Genomic DNA, 22,054 nt, shown 5'->3' with positions numbered 1-22,054 from the left:
TGTTTACTTAACCAGTGAAATATCTCAGCATTTATAAAGTGGATTGGCACAATGTTTGTTACAGATTTCCACAGTCCCTAGACTGTGCATCCTAATGACTTTAGTGATCACTTAACTTTCCATCTAACACTATCATCAGGTAAAAATCTCATTTCTCCACTACTTTCATTTATAAGCAAATACCTTGAAAACCACATTCCCATCAACCTCACTTTGTGATCAGTGATACTGTTAGCATCCTAAACTATCCAGCTAAGACACCAAAGAAACTTTGGTTTTAAAAGTTTCAATAAAAACAACTCTTTGGTCCCAACTTGGTGCCACTTTGCATGTTAGCAAATGTTACATGCGCACATGCTAAACTGAAATACTGCTACTGCTGCTACTGAATCCTATTTTTCCACATCATTTTTTTATTTCAGTTTTTCATTATGGAAACACTGCCTGGCCAATTATTACACTTACTTGTCAACCACCACCACCCATCCCTGGCAAGAAACCATGTTAAACTGCAGAGAAAACATACATAAAAATAGTCCCTTTCAGCCATTAACTGCAAATACATTTTAAAATCCATCTCTCAAAAGCTTTCAAGAACTGGTAAACATATTTACAGGAAATGTCAATAGGCTGAAGAGTAGCAAAAGTTTTCAGTATGAAAATTTCAATTGCCTTCATTATCTTTCACCTTTTTATCGCATACACATGTACACCCACTGCTACATATGTATCTACTGATGTTGATATTACACACCCATTACCATCCGCTTTCTGTTATCTCGTTCTTTCTTACTCACCATCCCTCCCATACCACACACACTCTTCACAGCCATCCATTAAACCACACACCCGTTACATTCATCACTGCCCACACACACACATACAAACACACCTCACAGCAGTGCACGCAACCCGCATCATCACCAATCCATTTCTCACTGTCCCCACTCAGCACTGAGATATTGGACTAATGGGTCTAATAGCACGCCCACTGATATTGCAAGAATCACCAGGTGTACACGACTAAAGGATGATCTGTGTGTGAAGAGAAGAAACAGGCAAAGAGAAAGAGAGAGACAAAAAAAAAAAAGACCAGGAGACAGAGGAAGGAAAAACAGATGGTGTGAGAGAGAGAAGAGTGATGAAACTGACATGCTGAGAGATACAGAGAGAGCCAGGGATGACAGGGCCAGATTGACAGGAAGCACCGGCAGAAGGAAAATGTGAAAGTGCATTTCACTGTAGTCGCGCAGCGCTGCTTAGCTGTCAGCACCCCTGGTGTACAATCTAAACATCAGGATCCTTTGATTGTGACATTTTTTTGTTTCTTTGTGCCTTTCGTCTGAGCTCAAAGTAAGTGTTGTCGGACGAAATGAAAGCAGCAAGAGGAGCTTGGGAGAAAAACATTGTCTCGCCAGTTTCACACAAAAGAAAACACTTGTCTGGTCAGACTCTAGTGTTCAAAAATGTGTATCCCCGGCGCTTGAGTGATTTAAACGCATTCTTCCCACATGCTGTTATTACTGGTCTGACACTGAAATATTGCCTTCTAGATGGGAACAGTTGCTCCACCTGACTTTTATTCTCAGAGACTTGGATGAGTTGGTAGATTTTCGTCTGCCAGAGGAAAAGTAAAAGGCTAGGTTTGGGTTCAGCTTCTGAAAATGAATTTGTGCGCACATGCCTATATGCATTGTAGGAAACGGTTATTGGATTATTGGAAAATTACATTTCTACAAATGCGCTCATTACTGGGTAAATTAGCACAGCTACAATTTCCTTTTGTCTTTAATAGTCCTGATTTAATTTATGGTAATTATCTCCAGGCATGCGTAATAAAAAAAATGAAAAGCAATACCACTGATGGGTTTAGGGATAGAAATGTGAGCCTGGAAAGTAAAATTGTATAAACAGTTTCTGTACTATAATGAATTGCATTCTCAGAAGGAGGGAGAGTTCTGTTTCTGCTGATGAAAAATATCCGTCCTCCACTCATGTGTAACAGAAATAAATGTTTATTTGGTGAACCTGGGAGTGTGCCACTTTTTCCTCTCCCTAAAAAAAGCCTCTTCCTGCTATTTTTAAATGTGTCAGTGCAAAGTTGCAATTTGACTGTAAAAAACTGTCTCTTTCTGTCACCCGCTCCCATTCATTAAAGCTTATTTCTGTTAAACAATGCAAACAGGATTCAAGCTAATCCAAACAGAAAACATCTGCAGCTGCTTGTGATCTTTTTTAACTAAGGCGAAGAAAAAAAAGAATGAGAGTCAAAAAAACAGCAACAGTTAAATGCCTTAAATCTTACAACTGACTCACAAACAAATGCCTTTTTCTACATGAATTATTCATGTACAACTCACTAAATTGCTACAAGGGGTGCACACACAGCACTCCTTTTTTTTTTAATCTCGCCACAGAAGTTTCAAGATAAGGTTTCAGCTTTCGCCCTAATCAGCTAATACTAGATCCCTTTAATTAGCCAGGACTCCCTCGTTTGATTTCTATCACTTCTAAACTTTATGTTTTTATTTACCATTCCTCCATAGTAATGAACATATCAGCATTTTGCAATTAATGCAGAAAGGTTCACGGTTGGGAGTAATTAATTAACTAATATCTAATTAAAATGTGCTTTGTATGCTGCACTTAGAAGAGAGAGAGAGAGAGAGAGAGAGAGAGAGGGGGGACTCGAGATGTTTCCAGGGGTTTGATGGTTTGATTCTGTGTGAGAGTTAGTGTGCATGGAAATGTGAGAGTGTGCACGTCTGTGTTTAATTGGATTCTTGCTCGGCTTTGAAAACACTGAGTAATTTTTTCCCTCCACACTAATGCTTCACTAATCTTTTTTATTTTGTTGCTGATACATTCGAGTAAATATTCAGCAGTTGTCGTATCGGTTCATTCAGTTTTAGGTCTGGGGAGATGTGGCATAATAGACTGAAAGGTTAGCTAGTGGAGCAGCGAGAGGCATGTTCCACTTGAGTCTCTACTTTAAATTGCTGGTATTCATCAACTTAAGTGATGAGTCTGCATAATAAATTGCCTCTCATTAATATCATTATGCTATTAGTCTTTGTCTCGCTCACTCTGCTCTAACTAGTATATGCATATGTACTTGCATGTGTATTATGTGAGGCTGTTTTCCTTGTGTCCTCCTTCTCTGTATAATTCTGTTTACCATATTTATATGTCCATTGGTTTCTCTTTCTATTCCCTTCTGTTCCACATGTTAAAAAAAAAAAACTCATTCAAAATCCCATATTTGTATTATTGGTATTGGTATTTGTAAATATGGCAATAACGAAAAATCCAGCTTTTCTTAAAAATTACGTTTTTTACCTTATTAACAGGTCCATATTTATATATATATATATATATATATATATATATATATATATATATATATATATATATATATACTCTACAAAATAATACATATAATGAGATAAATACCAGTCAACACATGACTGTGCATTTCTACCTTGGAACTGCAGTGAACCAATGACAACATATTCAGACAGCCAGAGAGTCATATGTCATGAAACCTATGCAATCAATCCTGTCAATTTGTGGGGACAAGGGGCAGGTCTAAATAAACCTGAAACTTTTTCAGTACAAAGATCCAGAGTTTGCATCTACACAACCACTAACACTGTGTCAGCCGCTGCCAGTTACAGGCTAACAAACAACGTAAACAAAAGATGCTAACTAAGCTAACCAATCTGATCTCCACATCTGAGTCTGGGTCGGACTGAGGCTCAGACATGTGGCCGAGTCTCTCTGATGTTTCCTCTAACACAAACCATCTTGATGCTCTCTGCTCTTTCACCTGTCTACGTGCATAAGCAGCAGTGGTCGGGGGGTGAAAATCTGATCCAGATTTTCTCAATGAGGAAGTAAGCGTAGATGTGCTTCCAGCTCAAGCTGTTTTTTTTGTGTTTGTTTGTTTTATGTTCAATATTTATACTTTAATCGACCTGTTTATCAATTTGATTCAGTGTCAGTTGGGGCTAAAAAAAATCAGGGGTTGTGGGGTTAGAAAGGAGTGAATTTACCAGACCTCTGCAGCTAGCTCCTTATCTCTCCTTAAGGCTAGCAGCTAAAGGCTACATTAGCCACAGCTAGCATAACAAACTGAATCTCTAACTACACTGTTATTGAGTTGCATTTTCAGTCGTGAAGGTGGCAGGTTTTGGCAATGAAAAAGAGCTCTGGTTCAGCTGCATCTATTTTGATTTACTTATTTATTTTTTAAACATGCCCATTGTGAGTCTGGACAATGCTAAAAGAGTACATGCTAAATCATTGGAGTAATCCTACAAGAAGCACAGTGGAACACAAGGATTTCATGGTGGAAGCTACTGAAAACTGGGTGATGCCATGAGGAAAGAGTCACATTGACTCAACTGCCTCTGCAGCCAGGTCGTGAAAACAGCAAAACTACAACTCCATTTGTGGCTGACCTAGAAGAACCATTACGCCTTGGGAAGACTGCTCTCTCTCTCTCTCACTCTCTCTCTGTCCACATAGATAGAGATATGCTTTCTGCCTCTCAGTCCTGCTGACCCCTCACACACCAACACACCTAATATACCTATCACAGTAGATTTATCCCCACCTGATATACAACCCGTAGACCTCTCCAGCTACAGCCGTCCTCCTGGTAGACAGCCACAAGCAGATGTTCTTGAATCCTTGCAGCTCATGGGCACAATGATGGCGTATAATTATGGACATAAACAGATTGTGCACATGGTTTAACCTGCCACAGCTGATGAATGGCAGCCCGGTCCTGCTGCATAAACTGCCAGTGCCAGAATAGAGTCCTCTTGGCCACACGGGGTCAACTGCACGAGGACGATTTAATGAGGGGGGCTGTCCAAACAGCCTGGGTGTCCATCTGTCCACTCTCTCTACTCCTACATGTCATACATTTGTGAGGACCAGCGGTGCTGCTCAGTGAGGTGTGTAAATGCATCAGTTCTCTGAGAAGGTGACAGTAAAAAAAAAAAAAAAAAAGGTGGTTTCAAGAATGAAATAAGACGACCAGGACCTTTGAAGGCAGAGGATCTTAGACTTTTTATGCACTGTTGATCATTTAGTATTTCTACACTTTTGTTGTGAACTTCATTGTGCACACACTGATAAAAATGATGTTTGCAGGTTCATATCCATGTTCACAGATCACATATATCCTGATAGTATCCTCTCAACACATAAATAAGCCTCAATACAAGTTAGTGGGCATGCAGACTTAATACAGACCTGTGTGGATGCACGTTGTTTCAGATACAGGTGGGACAATTGGACATTGTGCAAAAGATATGCATTATTTGCAAATATGCAAATATGCTGCATATTTGCATATTTGCAGCACGTTTGTGTAGGATTTGGTTGTGTAGTGAGTGTTTGCAGTATGTTTGTGTATTTTGTTGTGTTTGAGTATTTGTATCACATGTTGTCAAATTGTTGTTCTTTACTGAATTTGTTTGTATAATGTCTATTTGCATGTGTGTCTTAAGTTGCAGTGCATTGTGCTTCCAGGGCCACCATACCAACCAGAGCCTGGCCCCGTACTGGTCCACGACCCAGTGTTTGTGAACATGTGTTTTACATGATCAAAACCAAGCCCTGAACATAACGACTAACACTGTTACAGTCCATAATAATCAGCAGAAAATTAAATATTAACGAAAAACCACAATGAAATATTGATTTTCTAATTCAAATGGATACATTTCATATTGTCTACACCCAAAGCAGTGTCAGATAAAATGGCTACAGCACATCTGTATTCTGCATATAATCAATGTAGTTGTCTGTTTTTCCTGTGAAACTGCATTCATCAAATTCTCTGACAACCAATTGCACAAAACGCACAAACACTATTTTACCTTTACCTCAGCTTTGTTCTGGTATTATGAGGCATTAGAGGTATCTGGAAATGACTGAAAATTGCTGCGGTGTATGTGAAAACGCTCTGAGCACGCAAACCCACATCAAACACTCAGGTGAACTCTCCATCATCCAGAATGACCATTAAGGCAGGAAGGAAACGTTGAAGTATCAGCGATGATCAATATGGCTGGTAATATGGGCTGGCAAGAGGGATGAAGTTAGAGCGAATGATATAACAAGGCGTAATGGAGGTAATGCTGTTAGCAATAATCGCTGGAAATATTATTGCCTGTCTGCTCGGAACACGTCGGCTGTTTGCGCTGCCTCTGAGGTGTGGTGACACTGGCTAAAGAAGCTGCAGATACCACAACAAAGACATGTAATGGCAGAATTGATCCACAGCTTTCCTCTTGCAAAACAGAAGTGGAAGTTAGTCGTGTTTGTGAGGCGACTGCGGTTTGTCCGACAATTCTCTAGCTGTAATCTCCACTGGCAGCGTGCTGAAAACACTCTTGAATCTGAAAGCCGACAGCATTGTCTGGTCTTTATTAACAGTCTGAGGATAGCCTGTGTAGCTGGGCCCATGCTCTCCTCCTCATCTAATATTCGGCCAGAGGTTGTATGACATTCCTCAGGGCATGTGCCTGACATTTGGAAGTAGACTCTTATAGATGGAGTAATAATGTCATGAGGGGGGGGAGGTGTGGGTGTATTTTTGTCTGAAAAACACAGGGAAACAGCGGACAGACAGGCATTGTCTAATGTGGAGAATGATTTAATCTGCAGAGACAGGCAGCCGAGAGATGGAAATAACCTCGGAGAATATTGAGTTTTCAGTTTTCTTTAACTGCAAAAGACTGTCCATATATTGCAGTTAAGAAATCATCTAAGGAATGTGCACAGAAGTCATTATGATCAGAGGGTGAAGCCCACTGTTTCTCAGCTTCTGCTGTTGTGCCTTAGAGTGAGTTTGCACATCTTTGAAGTCCACTATTAAGAGGAAACCTTGCTAACATATCATGGTTATTTAATATAAATCAAATCAGCTTCCCACATTAGGCTCCGAAGTTTGTTCTCACACCAACAGATCTTAATACTTCTGGACAAAAATTATCTTGTTAGCCACCCACTGACCACAACACAAACATTTATTTGAGAACAATATTAAAGGCACCCTGCGGCACTTTTTATTACGTGTGGCACTATAGGGAGCTACGAGTGGGTCCCTGCTTTGTCTTCACCACCACCTGCACGTGTACAACCACATGAAGGGCAAGATACACATTCCCGCCAACAAAAGGAAAGGAAGAAGAAGACTGCTAGCAAGTAAAGATGAGTGTAAATGAATTATGTTTTCACAGAATAGACCTCAAGGACACATACACACACACATAGTCAGGGACATTGAATGTGAACCTGCAAACGATGAGCCACTAGAACAGCTTCAGTGCTCCTTGCCATTGCTTCTACAAGTCTGTGAACTCTACTGGTGAGATGGACAGCATTCTTCCTAAAGATAGAACCTCATGTGATGTTTTGGTGATGGCGGTGGAGAGCACTGTCCAACACGTCGGCCCTATATTTCCAATAGGTGCTCACCTGGGTTGAGATCTAGTGACTGTGGAGGTCACGGCATATGATTCAAATTATTTTCATACTCATCTGACCATCGGTGGCCCCTGATGCCCTCTGTAATGGGGCGTTGTCATTTTTCAGGTTCTTTTCCTTTAATTTCTCACCTGCCTGTAGCTTTACTTTGTTTACAAGAAAACTCCACTGGGCAGCTTTAACTGAAAAAAACAGGTCTCAAAGCTGAATTTTGACACACGACATCTGCACAAATGACTAAAAACCAAATGATGACCAAAAACAATAAAGAGCAAACATAAAAACTTCTCAAACCTCTCTACAAAATAATCCACCTCTCTGCTCCAATAATCATCTCTTCCCTTTAAATTACTAAATGTTTCATCAGATCTTTGGAGCCATATAGATGAACAGGTTAAGCATGAAGATAGTCCTGCTTAGTGAAGTAAGCTAAGCTTCACTGTGTTTAGCTATACATGTTATAGATGAACAAGTGTAAGGAACCTTCAATAAGAGAGCAAGCAACGCAGGGTGTATTTAAATGGAATATTTCTTTAAATGTAAGCATACATAAGAGTTAAAAAACATTTAAATCATTAGTTCGCCAACACACGAAAAGCTTAGAGGCCAGTGAGTTGGGATGTATGAGCGCTCTCATTGTCAATAATGAACTACAGAGACAAGTCAAAACGTGGGGAAAACCCACACACCACTTACACAGAGCTGATTTTCACATGAGACCCAGCGCTGTAAAGGTGCACGGGTCCCTCACTGCTGAAACCATAAGAACAGGCAACACATGGAAAACTCAATACCGTCACACTCTGTTGGACAAGATTTATTCCTCACTGTTGTATTTTCCCACATAAGTAACAGTATCGAAGCAACAAAGCAATGCGAGGTGTGTGTGTGCTGCATCTGGCTGTGCGTGGACTTGCAGGTCTGTGTAGGTGTTCATATGTATGTACTCTACAGGTGCCATAAGTGTGTGTGTGTATGTGTGTGTGTGTGTGTGTGTGTGTGTGTGTGTGTGTGTGTGTGTATGTGCACGCACGCAGGGCTGTTTGTGCATGTGTCTTTGTGTGAATATATATATATATATATATATATATATATATGTGAACACGTGTGTGTGTGTGGCAGATGAAAATGTGCACATACTCCTGTCAGTGATGAATGAGTTGGAACATCGTTTATTGACACAACACCTTCATGTTTCACAAGGCCATCAGTCATATACAATGCCCATCTGCTACTTTAGGCAGGACCAGCGATTCACACTCTCACTCACACACACACACACACACACACACACACACACACTCACAGAGCTGCTGAATGTTTTTATACATTTACTCCCAGTAGTAGTGACCTTCAACCATTGCCCCATTCACTCGGAGAAGGGACTGAGGACAGCTTTTTACAGGCCTTTCACCTTAAAAGAATACACACGGATTCTGAAAGGACACTTACTGTTAATATGACCATATGAGAGTCTGGCAGGACCTTAAAATGCCAAGCAAATGTCTGACAGAAGGATACTGAGTAATACTGAGTAAAACCTTGGCTTTTAACTGTGTCACAACTTTCCTTTGATACCCTTTTTACACCAAATTTTGTGGGTACAAGCAGGTTTTTTAACCACAGGCAAACCTGCTCTGGTTTAACAGCACCGTGCTGGGCGGGTGACCGCTCTGTTTGTAGAGTTTATGATCTGAAAGATGTTACAGCACAGAAAAGGGGCAAAAAGCCTGATGTTTGTAGGTCTTAGCAGGTTTTTCAACCAGTGGAAAAGGGGCCTGGGTTTGTCTTTGTGGGACACCCATAGGTGGAGCTGGGAAGGGCCCTGTGTCAGATGACTGTACAGCTTGTATACCTTGCAGACACACAGTAGCTGCCTACTTGACAGTGCCCACTCATTTCCCCAACATACATGATCCAGCTGGTCCTGGGGTTTCAGCCTCCAACCTTTGGGTCACAAGATCCCTTCCAACAAATCAAAAGTCAGAACTTGCGAAGCTCCCAGGAGGAAGAAAGAATGCCTTGGTTCATTTTTCTCTTATTTGGAGCTCAGAGGGAGCAAGCAATCATTTCTTCCCTGTTTTTCACAAACACATCAACAGAGAAAGACAAGAGAACAGCATGCAGTCTATCTCAGATTGGTCTTAACCTTCCTCTGTCTACAGCTGCGCTCTCATTATTTTCCTTGGCTCCGTAGAACCTCTCCATCTCCCTTTTCTTTGAATCAAATATACACTCCAAACACACAGCCATGGATCATTTCTCATTCTCAGACCTACAAATCTATTATGAAAGATTCTCTCTCTCTCTCTCTCTCTCTCTCTCTGTCTTTCTATGAAAAATCAGCAGGAATTATACCTTATAGTCTTGCTTCTGACAATCGTCTTTGTTGTGTCCTAAGAAGCTGAGTCACATTGGGCTAATCATTTATGTAGAGATGGGTGACAAAGGAAAAACCTTTGGGCCACCGTGAGCCAACTCTACTGGCTATGAGGGACGGAAAATGACATAAAGTATAAATACATAAATAAATGCAAAATAAAAATCATTTGGTCATGAAAAATGCTAGCTCTGCCTCTTGTGCTGGTGACTCTCCTTCATGGAAAATAGACATGCTTTATTGAAAAAGTCATTAGATTTGCTTTATGAAAAAATTTCATTTCATTATTTATTTCAGCATTTATTTATTTATTTATTTATGTAGATATACCGATGTCATTTTTCATCCTCATAACTGGTGGTCATTCTAAGTCAAGAATAATTAACTTTTATTGCCAAGTGCAAAACGAGGGAGGAAAAGTGAGAGAGTCTTTGGTGATTAGACCCCATTATGATGATTAGACCCCCATTGTGAAAGGACGGTGCCTAGACCCCCCCCTGAGGAAGAAAATGCTGGAGTTCTGCATGTGATGTTGACAGCAGGAGGGAGGAAGAAGAGATTTGTTTGACAGTGATGTGACCGGCTGGTTGACATCATGGTGAAAACTGATTGGTTACAACAACACCTGAAGACAACTGATTACCAGAAGTGGGGTCAGAAACTGTGAATAAATGAGTATATACAATATACAGTAGTCGTCCTAGTAGATGAACATATGCTTCACTTCACTGGGTGTTTTGGTGATGGTGGTGGAGCGCACCTGTGTTGAACTCTGGCGCATCATTTTCGTACCGGTCAGACCATTCAGTGACACCTCCTGGACGACCATTTTTCCTTTAACTTGTCACCTGTCTGTAAATATCACAGGGGTGTGACATGTCATCCAGATAAAAAATGGGCCACAGTTTGATTTTACAGCAACCAGGTTGTCTCACCAGGTTGTTGTCTCACCAGGTCCTCCTTTATGCTCAACAGCTTGTCCTGTTGATCTGATAATCGTGAGCTCGGGACAGATGATGGACTGCATTTCCCTGCTCCCGCTGCTCTGCGTAGAGCAGAAATACAGGCACAAGGCGAAGGAAATAAGAGATGGGTGAGGAGAGAGGGGGAGAATTTCAAACGAGCGGGGTGTCGCTTTCCTCAGCGGTGACACACACACAAGCTCTTCCCCTTCCCCTCGCTGCGGTGTCCTCATTACGGTTAATATGAGGCTGGTGGCAGGGGGCTGCGGCACTGCATGGGGATCTCAAGGGAGTAATGATGGGGGCCAGTGGCCAAGGGCCCCAGGAGGGATGTTTGTTGGTGGTGATTCCCTGCTACTTATGTAGAGGCCACAGAGGTCATCTTCACCCTCTCCACACACACACACACACACACACTCTCTCTCTCACACACTCAGACAGCTGCGGCTCGCTCGATTCTCTGTTTGCCCTTGGGAGAAAAATGGGGAGAGGGAAGCAAACAGCAGGGAGTGTTTGCCCAGGCGCACAGTACACCCCATCCATCTCCCAGCTCCCCTCTCCCTCCATCCACACATGCCGAGAAGACACAATCATTTCTCCCTCTCCTCTCTCTCAGTCCTTCCCTCCATCCCCTCGGGTGTATTGGTCGAGTCTTGGTTCAGCGCAGATATAATCCTTTAACGCCTCTAAATGATCCAGAGGTTGAGTGCTCCTCCTGGATGTCAGTGGGACCTGCTGGGCTCACACCTGCTGGAGCAGGTTAAGATAAATGCCAGCGGCCAGTCGGGCATCTGGCCCCGCATTAATATTTAACAGGCCGACTCTCATCTCCTCCGCGTCGAAGGTGTGAAGGTGCCAAACCCCAAAGACATATCGCAGCTAAATATGGATTTGTGCAAACCGGGGAAATGGAAGAGCGGTGATAGCATAGCGAGATTCAGACTGCATGTTAAGTTTGTGGCTGCCCACACATACTCAGGTGAACTTTATTCGTGGGGATGAGGAGGGTATGCCTGCATGTGTGGCTCATGGGGAAATTAATTCCAGCATTATGTGGTTTTAAGCTGCGCGGCCTATGAATCCGAGATCGATCCTGCTCATCATCTGCGTCTGACTTTTTTTGAAAAGATCCACAGGTTTCATTGTTTCTTCAGCTCGCCGACAGTTGAAGCAGGAGCGCTTTGTCGGAATACCTCCACCTTTGTCTGCACTGTCTCTGCTTCAGAGCCAAATTCTTGGGTATTTATTTTGTGCTGAGGTTAAATTCATGACAGTCAGACTCCTGAGAACGTACAAAACAGTTGCTAAGTGAGTGTCAGCAGAATGTGGTCCTCATTAAGAATCCAATCTGACAGTTTCAGCTCAGGTCAGCTTGTCTCTCTGAGTCAGCTCGCTGCTGGATGTACCTAATTGCCACTTATGCCAAGCAAAATTTTGACCTTTCTAACAGGGTTAAATGGTTCACATAGTTTCTTCAGAAGATCCGAAGAAACAGCTGTAACAAGGTTCAGGTGCTGTTGACCTGTTAACCCAACTCTTGTTAAGAGTGCAGCTTAACCACAGGAAAGAACTTGTTCCTTCTCCCTCACAAACGTCACATGTGAAATGTGCTGAATTCAGGACACGTTCTTGTTGGAGAGAGAAGGAGCTCAGGTGTTCGTCAGCCTCATATTTTATTTCTATTATGACATGTTATGGTCATATTTATTCACAACCTACTTTAAAGAGATCTGGGAAACACAGGTTGATCAGGGCCATATATTATATTCCAAAGTTAGTGGTCCTCTAGAACAGGGGTTCTCAAAGTGGGGTCTGGGGAACTGCAGCGGTCCTTGAGAGGGTTCCTGAGAGTCCTCAGCAAGAGGGAATAAGTCATTTTCACTGTAATTCCTTCCGTAAATAACATAATGACTACTAGTGTATGACTACCTTGGTCATGGGTTTCAAACACTCTGCAATAAAACATCTGGATAGATTTTTAACCAGCTTGTCCAGTCTCCAAGTGTTCTTGTCTGACATGCTGCTGCTCCAGCAGAAAAAAAGACACTCGTCACCACTGACTGACAAAACGTGTGCAACATTTCACAGCAGTCGTCAAAGGACCTGAGCTTCCTGAGGAAAAAGAATCGGCTCTGCCCCTTCCCTGTTCAGAGACCAGTCCCGTTTACTGTCCAGGTGCACACCTAGGTATTTATAGGAGGTGTTCAGAAGGAGGCAGTTCTTGTCACTCCATTCACTGAAGGCCACTGTCAGAGCCCTAATCTAAGATCTAACCTCAGATCCTAAAAAAAAAAATCTTATCTGATGGATAAATTGTGTCAGTTTAGGGGTCCTTGATGTGAAAAAGTTTGAGAACCACCGCCTTAGAAATCCCTGTTGCTGTTGTATACAACTGTACAGCAGAGCTTGCACATACTGTAGCTCACAGCTTTGGATCTATTCAAAATGTGTGTCACATCTACTGGTTTCTGTAAAAGGTCCATCACATTTGGGTCAATTTGTTGAACATTTAGCCACAGCTGGCGTTTTTGTTTAACAATAATAATAATAATAATGATAATAATAATAATAATAATAATAAACTTGATTTGTATAGCGCATTTCACTCAAGAAATGATGTGCACAAAGCAAGAAAAAAAAGAAACATGTTAAAAACATTAATGTGAAGCTAGACGGAATAATAATCAGTTAAAATCAGTTAAACATGGCAGTGGATGAAAACTCCATGGTGTATAATTCATTTGATTTTTTTGATTCAGAAACTTGCAGACATTAACTTTCTCTGCATATTTGCTGCTAAACAGAAAGCAGCCAAGATCCTTCCTCTTGTCTAAACAAACTGCATGTCTGCTTTATATCCAAAACAGGTAAGCTAGCTGGAAAGTTGACCAGTAAGCAAAACTCCTGGGTCCATTTCTTCCTAAATATTGTAGCCAGAAGCTGTTTTCAAGCAATAAAAGGCACTCATGGTGTCCAGGGAATGAACCCTACTGACTGATCTTTTGACTTTTCTCCTGCACCACCGTGAGGCTGACATTTATGGTTTTGAGTTAAAAATCTTGACAGCTCTTGGATGGATCGCCAAAAAATATGTTGCAGGTCTTTATGTTCCCCTCAGGATGAGTTGCAATACTTTTCCTCTGCTGTCATCATCAGCGTAATTTTAAATTTGTCCAAATACCTGCAAAACTGACATTCTCATCAGCCTCAGTTCTACTTTGTATTTAGTGCCTATTAGCAAACATTAGCATACTAACACACTAAACTTACCTGCTAAGTTGACGGATAAAACAGCAGAGAGTTTCGAGATGATTTGGGGTGGGGTGGGGTAAACATTGGAAAGGATCAGCCACATGTTGGAGCCTCAGTCAGACCCAGACTCTGAAGGTTTTGAGTTCATTGTGCACCAAAACCAGCAACTACAAGACCAGTATCAGAATGGTAAGTGTATTTAATTGGTTATGTTTGTTAGCTTGTAACTGGCAGTGGCTGACAAAGTGTAAAGGGTTGTCCTCATGAAAACTCTGTCTCTCTGTACTGTAAAGGTTTCAGGTTTATTTTTCCCACCCCCTGTCCCCACAGTTCGACAGGATTGGTTCCTTAGGTATGTGATGTATGAATCCCTGAATCGATTTTATGAGGCTGTCATTGGTTCACTGCAATACCAAGGTGGAAATGCACAGTTATGGCGTTGACTGCTTATTTCACTCATGATATGTCTTATGTCATGTTAAAAAACATTATATGAATATATTAACAAGTTTAAAGACTTGATTTTCATTGGAGGATTTAATTATTACCATAGTTACAAATGTCAATGGGATTTCAAATGAGTTTGTTTTTTTTTTTTACTTGTGAAATAGACCAGAAGGGAATTGAAAGAAACCAATATAAATGTGGTAAACAAAATAATACAGAGAGAGGAAGGACATTTAAAGGACATTTTCTTAACTTTATATTTAAAAAACCCCCTTCAATGAAACTTTTACGGAGACTGCCATAGCTATTATCTATTATTGTCCTATCATGGTGTAACACCATGGGGGCCAGACCAACTTCATGACTCTGGCTGTATCAGATGCCTCCTGACTTCCAGTCTTGTGTGATGAAAAAGTATCTAAACATCTGGAGTATCTTAAAACATTTGCTCAGTACTGTGTATATACATAAATATATACACCAGTGGCATGTGGTGACTTTTACAAATAGGCAAGCAGAGCCAAACAACCAACTAACTCCTGACCCCCACCTTTTCATAATAGTGGCAATTCGAAGAGGATTATTCCTTTCAACTGACCGTTAACATATCAAATGTGGAGTATAGAGGAAAAATACTTTAAAAATCACTTCTATGATAATCTTCCAATCAGCATGCCACTGATATACACACACTTGATATTATGTAGACCTGTAAAATCTAATACTCTACAAAGATGGTAATGTTTTAGTTGACACTTTCAGAGAGTGAGTCTCAATTCTGCTAATGTATGTTTATTATTGAGGTTGAACTGGATGCCATTATAATGAGTTGAGGTGTTTGTAATCTTTTTCCCACCTATAATATTGGAAACACATTTAAATATGATGCAGTCCAACTGTGGCCTCAATACAGATGCAGTTGAATTAACACCTTTATGACAGTGTCAACACAAACTGATTATAACATTCACAAAGGCAGAATATAGGTGTGATTTATGTCACAGGCTTTATCTGTCTCTTTGGATCTTGTTGTTGCTGGAATCTGCATGGCTTATATTTTATTTTTTATTTTTTGGATCCAGATGACAAGTATTGTCACTTTCCTAGAACATATTTATGTGTCATTACACCTGTCAAAGACGGTGAGCTGTCAGTCTGATAACAGCTAACATTTTGATGTGTGTGGATTATTTTTGTGTGTGTGTCTGTGTGTGCTTTTTTTTTTTTCCTCAGCACTTTGTGAACTTTGCTGCTATCATGTGGCATCAACCAGATAGATTAAGGTAGCCCATGTACCTGCAGGGTAAAAGCAAATGCATCAGGCGAGCAGTGTGAGTTAGATTAGACATCATCCCACCTCACTACAGGGATCAGAGCATGAAAACCTACCGACACAATATCAGGTCAACCCAACCTCTTTACCCTCCATTTCTCCCTGTGGGTGGGAAGCCATTTTAGACAGAGAGTTTTTCTTGTTTGTTTCTGTGCATAACCTAAACCTGCATCTTGGAAAAAAAAAATAAGGGGAATTAGGAGAGATGGATAGACAGCCTTTTGAGCTGCACAGCCACCATCCAGACAGATTTGCTTCCTTTTCAGAGCTGCTGATCGTTTCGCAGATTACGATAAGAAATCAGTCCTCTGTATAGACATTTAGCTTTCTATTACAGACAGCTTACTTTATGCACATCTATGCCAGGACCAAGGAGAGGAGGGATCTAGTGTGTCTGTCTTCTCAAAGCAATACGTTTCTTTCACCCCAGTTAGATAGCACAAACCTCAGGGGTGCCTTTTAGCAGCGCATCACAGTTTTCCACTTCTGCCTTTTGCCTTTCGGTGGCCTTTTATGCACCAGCAATATCAGCTCATCGCAGGGTAATGGGTAACGGCCTCAGAGGCAGCTGAGATTGAGATCACTTTGAATTATTAATATTCGTTCTCCACAAAGGGGCAGACGGGGCGGGACTCCCACTCGTCAACACAGCCGAGTGTTCAGACTGTCACCGAGCCAGTGTCAACACTAGGAGTCAAGCTGTGCTCTCCCACTCACTCACATACACACACACACGCCAATTAGGCGTATGCATGGATGACCCTTCCATACCTAAATACAGACTGTGACAAATGGAAGTGCAAAGAGAGAGCCCTGCACACACACGCACACACACACACACACACAGACATGTACCATTTGACTGTCATTTCAGCCGGAGGTGGGGCTGTGTGGGCTCCCATCTGTGCACACAGCTCCATTTCCTCTGAGCCGCTACCAATCCACAGACAGTATGAAGGACAATTCAAACTGCGGGAGCAGGAAATAGCCTGCATAGTGTTTTTATGTGCTTTCATGTAAAGGCTTCCTGCCGTATTAATCAGCAAGCCTAGAAATGATCATCTACGCCGCTTGATTTAGAGCAAGCACGTCTCTGCCAGCTGACGAGAAAAGTTCATTCGATATTTCCTGAAACTTTTTAACTGTGAGTGAAGAAAATGACATATGTTTATATTAGTTGGTAATGTTTCTCCTCAGCTTCTCTTTGCTTTCCTGCTTATTTATAACTGTGGTAACCTTGGTTCTCGCCACCTTCTTGTGCTTGTAGACATTACAGGTTTTTTTTCTCTCTTCCCATGCTTAATATACAGCCTATTCCAGGTACATAACTAATAGTAACTGCTGTGGTGTGGCTTCAAATCCCAAAGCATGAATATATTGTTCTAAATAGCACATGTGCATGCACTGAAATACTAAAAATTCATGACTCAGTCGGGCCTTAAAGAGGAGAATTTACTCAGACTTTGTATGGCCATCATATGTATCCTCCATATGGCTCCACATTTCTGCACATGATTTATTTTGAATTACACTGTATGTCCTCGGGAAAAACTGGACAGCATAGTGGGAGCTGTGGAAACGTGATATCTCTAAAGGTGGCTTGGCAGCTGTCATTGTGTGTGTGTGTGTATCATTGTATTGGGGGGACTGACTTCAATGGGAGGATGAAGGTGCGGTCAGTGAGAGTTGAGCAGTTGCCAGGTCAGGATGTGTCCCGGCAGAGGAGGTCAGTTTTCTTTTTTTTTGTGTGTGTGTGTGTGTGTCTGTCTTTCAATGTGATTGCACAAGCAGATGGGAGCTGACATCCTAATATCAACAGGAAACACTCTCGGTTTATTCTCTGCAGGGATATGACATCAACAGGCAACAGGAAAAATCCTGTTTCATCTCTGTCGGGACGCTCATAGTCTGTGCACTGCAGGCCACAGGAATGTAAATGAAGCCTGTCGCTTACCTGCACAGATCTGGAAATACAATAGACATAATCCACAAATTATTCCTGTACACAGCTGGACCTAAATCCTGTTTGTAAATGTGCTGTACTGGGTTTGTTTTATGTTCAGGTGTTTGGACAATAATTGAATGAATAGCAAAATCCCAGTTTTTGCTCATTTCCTTCATTTCTTATCTATTATTCTATACTTATCCTGTAAGGAGATATAAACAATTTTTCCTTTGTCCTTGTCCATGGTAAATGTTCTCCTCTATAGTAAACACTGTCGAAATATCTCCAAATGAAAGCAGCAATTGTACAATATGATTCTGTAAAATGTATTTTTAACTTCCGTCTTGCTTTGTGTACTACAGCTGGCTCTGCTTTGGTTTGGACAGGCTGTAAAAGGAAGGCGGGTCGTAATGCAACCGCAGCGGATGAATTTCTGAAAGCCAGGCATAGGAAACAGTGAGCGGAGCTGCTTTCAAAATGTAATGTGAGCCTTAAAAAATACAGCAAATATGAACTATGGGTCATGCAAATAAAAATGAACAGTAAAAGTTAAGTCAACACTGAATGTAAGCAGAACTTTTGTTTGTTTACAAGAAAACTACACAGTGCACCTGTAAGTTAGATAATAAAAATGCTGAACTCTTATTTATAATTTATTGTTTTTACATTAAAGTGCTGCTACTGCGATGGTTCTGGTACACTGAAGCCAGGGAAAGATCTCATGACTTGTCCTTTAACATACCTACGTTTAACGTGGCACTTTTGAACGCACAGATAATGTAAGAAACCCATGAAAAAAAAAACTGATAGCAAAAACTGAAGTGGACCTTTCCCTTAGTGTCATCATGCCGACCAGATGTAATGTGAGCCTAAAGAATACAGAAAATATGAACTATGGGTTGTGTGAACACTAAAAGTTAAGTCAACACTGAATGTAAACAGAACCTTTGTTTGTTTAGACAAAAAAGCTCCACAGTGCACCTTTAAGTAAGGTTTCAAATGCATAACTTTTTTTTTAGGGATTTTTATGGCTTTATTATATCTGGAGAGAGAGCGAGAGAGAGAGGGGATGGCATGATTACGAGCCAGGGGTCAGATTGGAACCCGGGCCGCTGTGGTTAGGACTGAGCCTTAATGATACAGGCTTTACCAGGTGAGCAACCAAGTAATTGTAATTAAGTGTTTTTACATTAAAGTTCAATTATTTTTTAGTAAATTAAATTATGACAGTGGCTCCGTTTTGCAGAAGATAGGGAAAGATCTATTAACTTGTCCTTAAATATACTTTTAACACGGTCGTTTTGAATTCACAGATAATGTAAGAAACTCGCATGAAAACCCCCCCCAAAAAAAATAAAACTGAAGTGGGCCTTTTCCTATGTGTCATCAACTATGGGTCATGCAAATAAAAATTAACACTAAACACTTTGTTTACGAGAGAAAACTCCACAGTGCACCTTTAAGCAAGACTTTAAATGCAGAACTTTTACTTGTGGTTGACTGTTTTTACATTAAAGTGCTTTTACTGAAGTAAAGCATCTCAATAGCTCTGATGCACAGAAGCTACAGAAGAATCTCATGACTTGTCCTTTAATATGCCTGCTTTTAACATGGCAGTTTTGAATGCACGCTTAATGAAAAACTGATGGCCAAAGCTGAAGTGGGTCTTTTCCTAAGTGTGATCATGCCTACCAGATGGTGAAGGCTGTAAACTGAAGGCCACATTGTTCCTATTTATTTCCCAAGCCAAGTCGATTCAAGAGGCTATTCTACATCGCTCTCATGTTATCTTCACAGTACCACCCAGTGCAGCCCCAGACCCCACCACTTCATGATGCCAGCATGCAGATGTCATAACTCACTGCCCTCCCGATATGAGCCCCGCTGTTGTCTCTGGGACACCATGCTGCGTCTGTATCATGTATGACAGCATGTTTTCCCACAGCAGCTCCGTTGTCGGTGTGTATAGACAACAACAACGCCGACGCGGCGTCTGCTTCAGAAATGATGCATGTTCGACTGGAGCGTCCTGAGGATGTCAGCGGAGGCAGAGGGAGAGTGTGCAGCACGCCTGCTACTGCTGACTCTCCCGGGATAGCTTTAATGTATCCACCTGCCAGGCGGCAATATGCCATGCACTCAGCAGTCATTCAATCATTCGCCCTGGCACACCAGATGGTATCACCTCTGATAAGGCTGATACACTGCCTGGCACCGCAGAAAGTTTGGGGATTTTTGTAAACAAACTTAGAGCACCGTTTTCGAGGCAAAATAAAGATCTCACTGCACTGTTTGCGCGCCAGCACCCCGTGTTGGTTTTCAAGTCAAGCCAGAGCACCAGTAATGGTGTAAGAATCCCTGTCAGTCTGCAGCTCCTAAAAGCAGCCCCACAGAACAGATGCCCATTGTTGTGCTGTGGGCGGTAATGAATTAAAACAACGTGCTCTCTCCTGCAGGTTAATTGTGCTGATTTGAGTGAAACGTTTTTGGCGGCGCACGAGAGCTCGCCACACTTTTTATTACGACTATATTTTCCAGAACATTAATTCTGTGGATTTTCTTTTTTACAGTACGAAGTGAAAGTGGAGAGGACACAGTATACAGTCCTGTGTGAAAGGCATTTGCTAATGAGAGCTCGTAAATAACCTGGATGGCAAGGGCCAAAGTGATTTTGGCTGTGGATACATTTACATAGCTCGGTGGCTAGAATGTTTTTTTTTTTTTTCCTCACAAATTCATTTAGATCCTATGACTTCTTCTGCAGCCGGTGTGTTTATATTATTAGTTTTTAGAGGTTAAATTTCATCATACCCTGTGGTAGGACATGCTATAACTTATAAGCTGAATGAACAAGTGGTCCCAAAGCACTTGGGTACTACTTGGGCGAGTGTGGCGTATATATACAGTATAAATGTGTGATTTATTTCAGGAAAAAAGAAAACATGTAACATGGTGGAATCATTGAAGCGCAGCAGGAGCGAGCACAGAGGAGCTGTGTTTGTCTCTTTGTAGCCTACAAATACTTATTTCCAAGGGACATCTCTGAAGGGCACTCCAGAGTGATGTTCTCCCTGGTATCTGTCATGTCGTAGCATACTCAGCGACTATGAAAAGAAGCTGTGAAAACAAACAGCAGCTTACACTGTGTCACATCTGACAGCGATCTAGCAGCCCCCATGGAGTATGCGTAAATCCATTTCTTTCCAGCAGAAAACAAAAAAAGGAGGAAATTTATAGACATGCATAATCAAAACGAACTCCGGTGATGCTAAAGACACCTCACAAGTCCAGTCTCAGTGCCATTACAGCATTTTGCTGTCAATACAATAGGCAGTAGGAATCGTATTTCCTTTCCACTGGACCGGGGCCAAGCACATATTTGAGATGTACCAATGTACACCTTGGGTCATTTAGTATTCATGGTTGAGATGATTTCCGTTAGCACCCCTGCTGGAAGTGCTTAAACGCTTTTCCGCTCAGCGAGACAGTTCCCCGTGAACAGTAGGGCCACACCTGCACAGGTCATGTTGTGTTTGGCATCAAGAAGGCTTTGAAAGTGGCAATCACTGCAAAGGTAATCCCTGGAGAGGTAATTAAACTCACACATATGCAGTAGTTTTAGTAAGGAGCTGCCTGAACCACTGAAAAGTATCCAAAGCCTAAGAACACAAAAACTGGCTTGTTTTTGGACAACAACTCCCAGCTCACGCTCTCATTAATGTCCTTTTATGTGTCTCACTTATTGTGTTCTGTCTTTGTTGACATCAAGTGCCTGACTCTTGCAGCTTGAACATTTAATCTATTTCTATTTTGCTCGTTCCAAGGCTACCGACACAGTATGTCACTGCTGCTTATATTAGCACACCTCGCACCTTTTTTCCTCGAACATTACGTGGTAGTATTGTGTAAACCAATTAGGCACAAAAAACTCTTTTGCTTTTGGTTTAAAAAAGTATAGAACTTACATCAACTTACGCATAAACAGATCTAACACAATCAAATAAAGAACTTGTTCATTCATTCAATAACACACACGCAGTGAGAAAACACCAAAAAATATATCAAATAATAACAAGAAATAAATGCAATGCTGTATTTGTGTTGTCAGACTGGTGAATGTGTCTCTTAATTTACTTCTTAGCAGCTTTCTTATACTAAAGGAGCCATTTGTAGGCTACGTTTTGCTATCGCTACCGTTAGCATTAGCAGCTGCTTACAAACCAGTCTTG

General features: G+C 41.4%; 1 long non-coding RNA gene across 1 annotated transcript in view; it reads right to left on the bottom strand.

The window, feature by feature from the left end:
- Window positions 1-22,054, bottom strand: part of LOC139621803 (uncharacterized) — a 39,179-nt gene that overhangs the window by 8,575 nt on the left and 8,550 nt on the right. The window lies entirely within an intron of this gene.

The sequence above is a fragment of the Trachinotus anak genome, unplaced genomic scaffold (genome assembly GCF_046630095.1).
Source record: "Trachinotus anak isolate AG129_WGS33_773 ecotype Australia unplaced genomic scaffold, CSIRO_AGI_Tana_v1 ptg000005l, whole genome shotgun sequence".
Lineage (NCBI taxonomy): Eukaryota > Metazoa > Chordata > Actinopteri > Carangiformes > Carangidae > Trachinotus > Trachinotus anak.
Note: the sequence above shows the minus strand (reverse complement) of the source record. Positions and strands in the feature narration are given on the sequence as shown.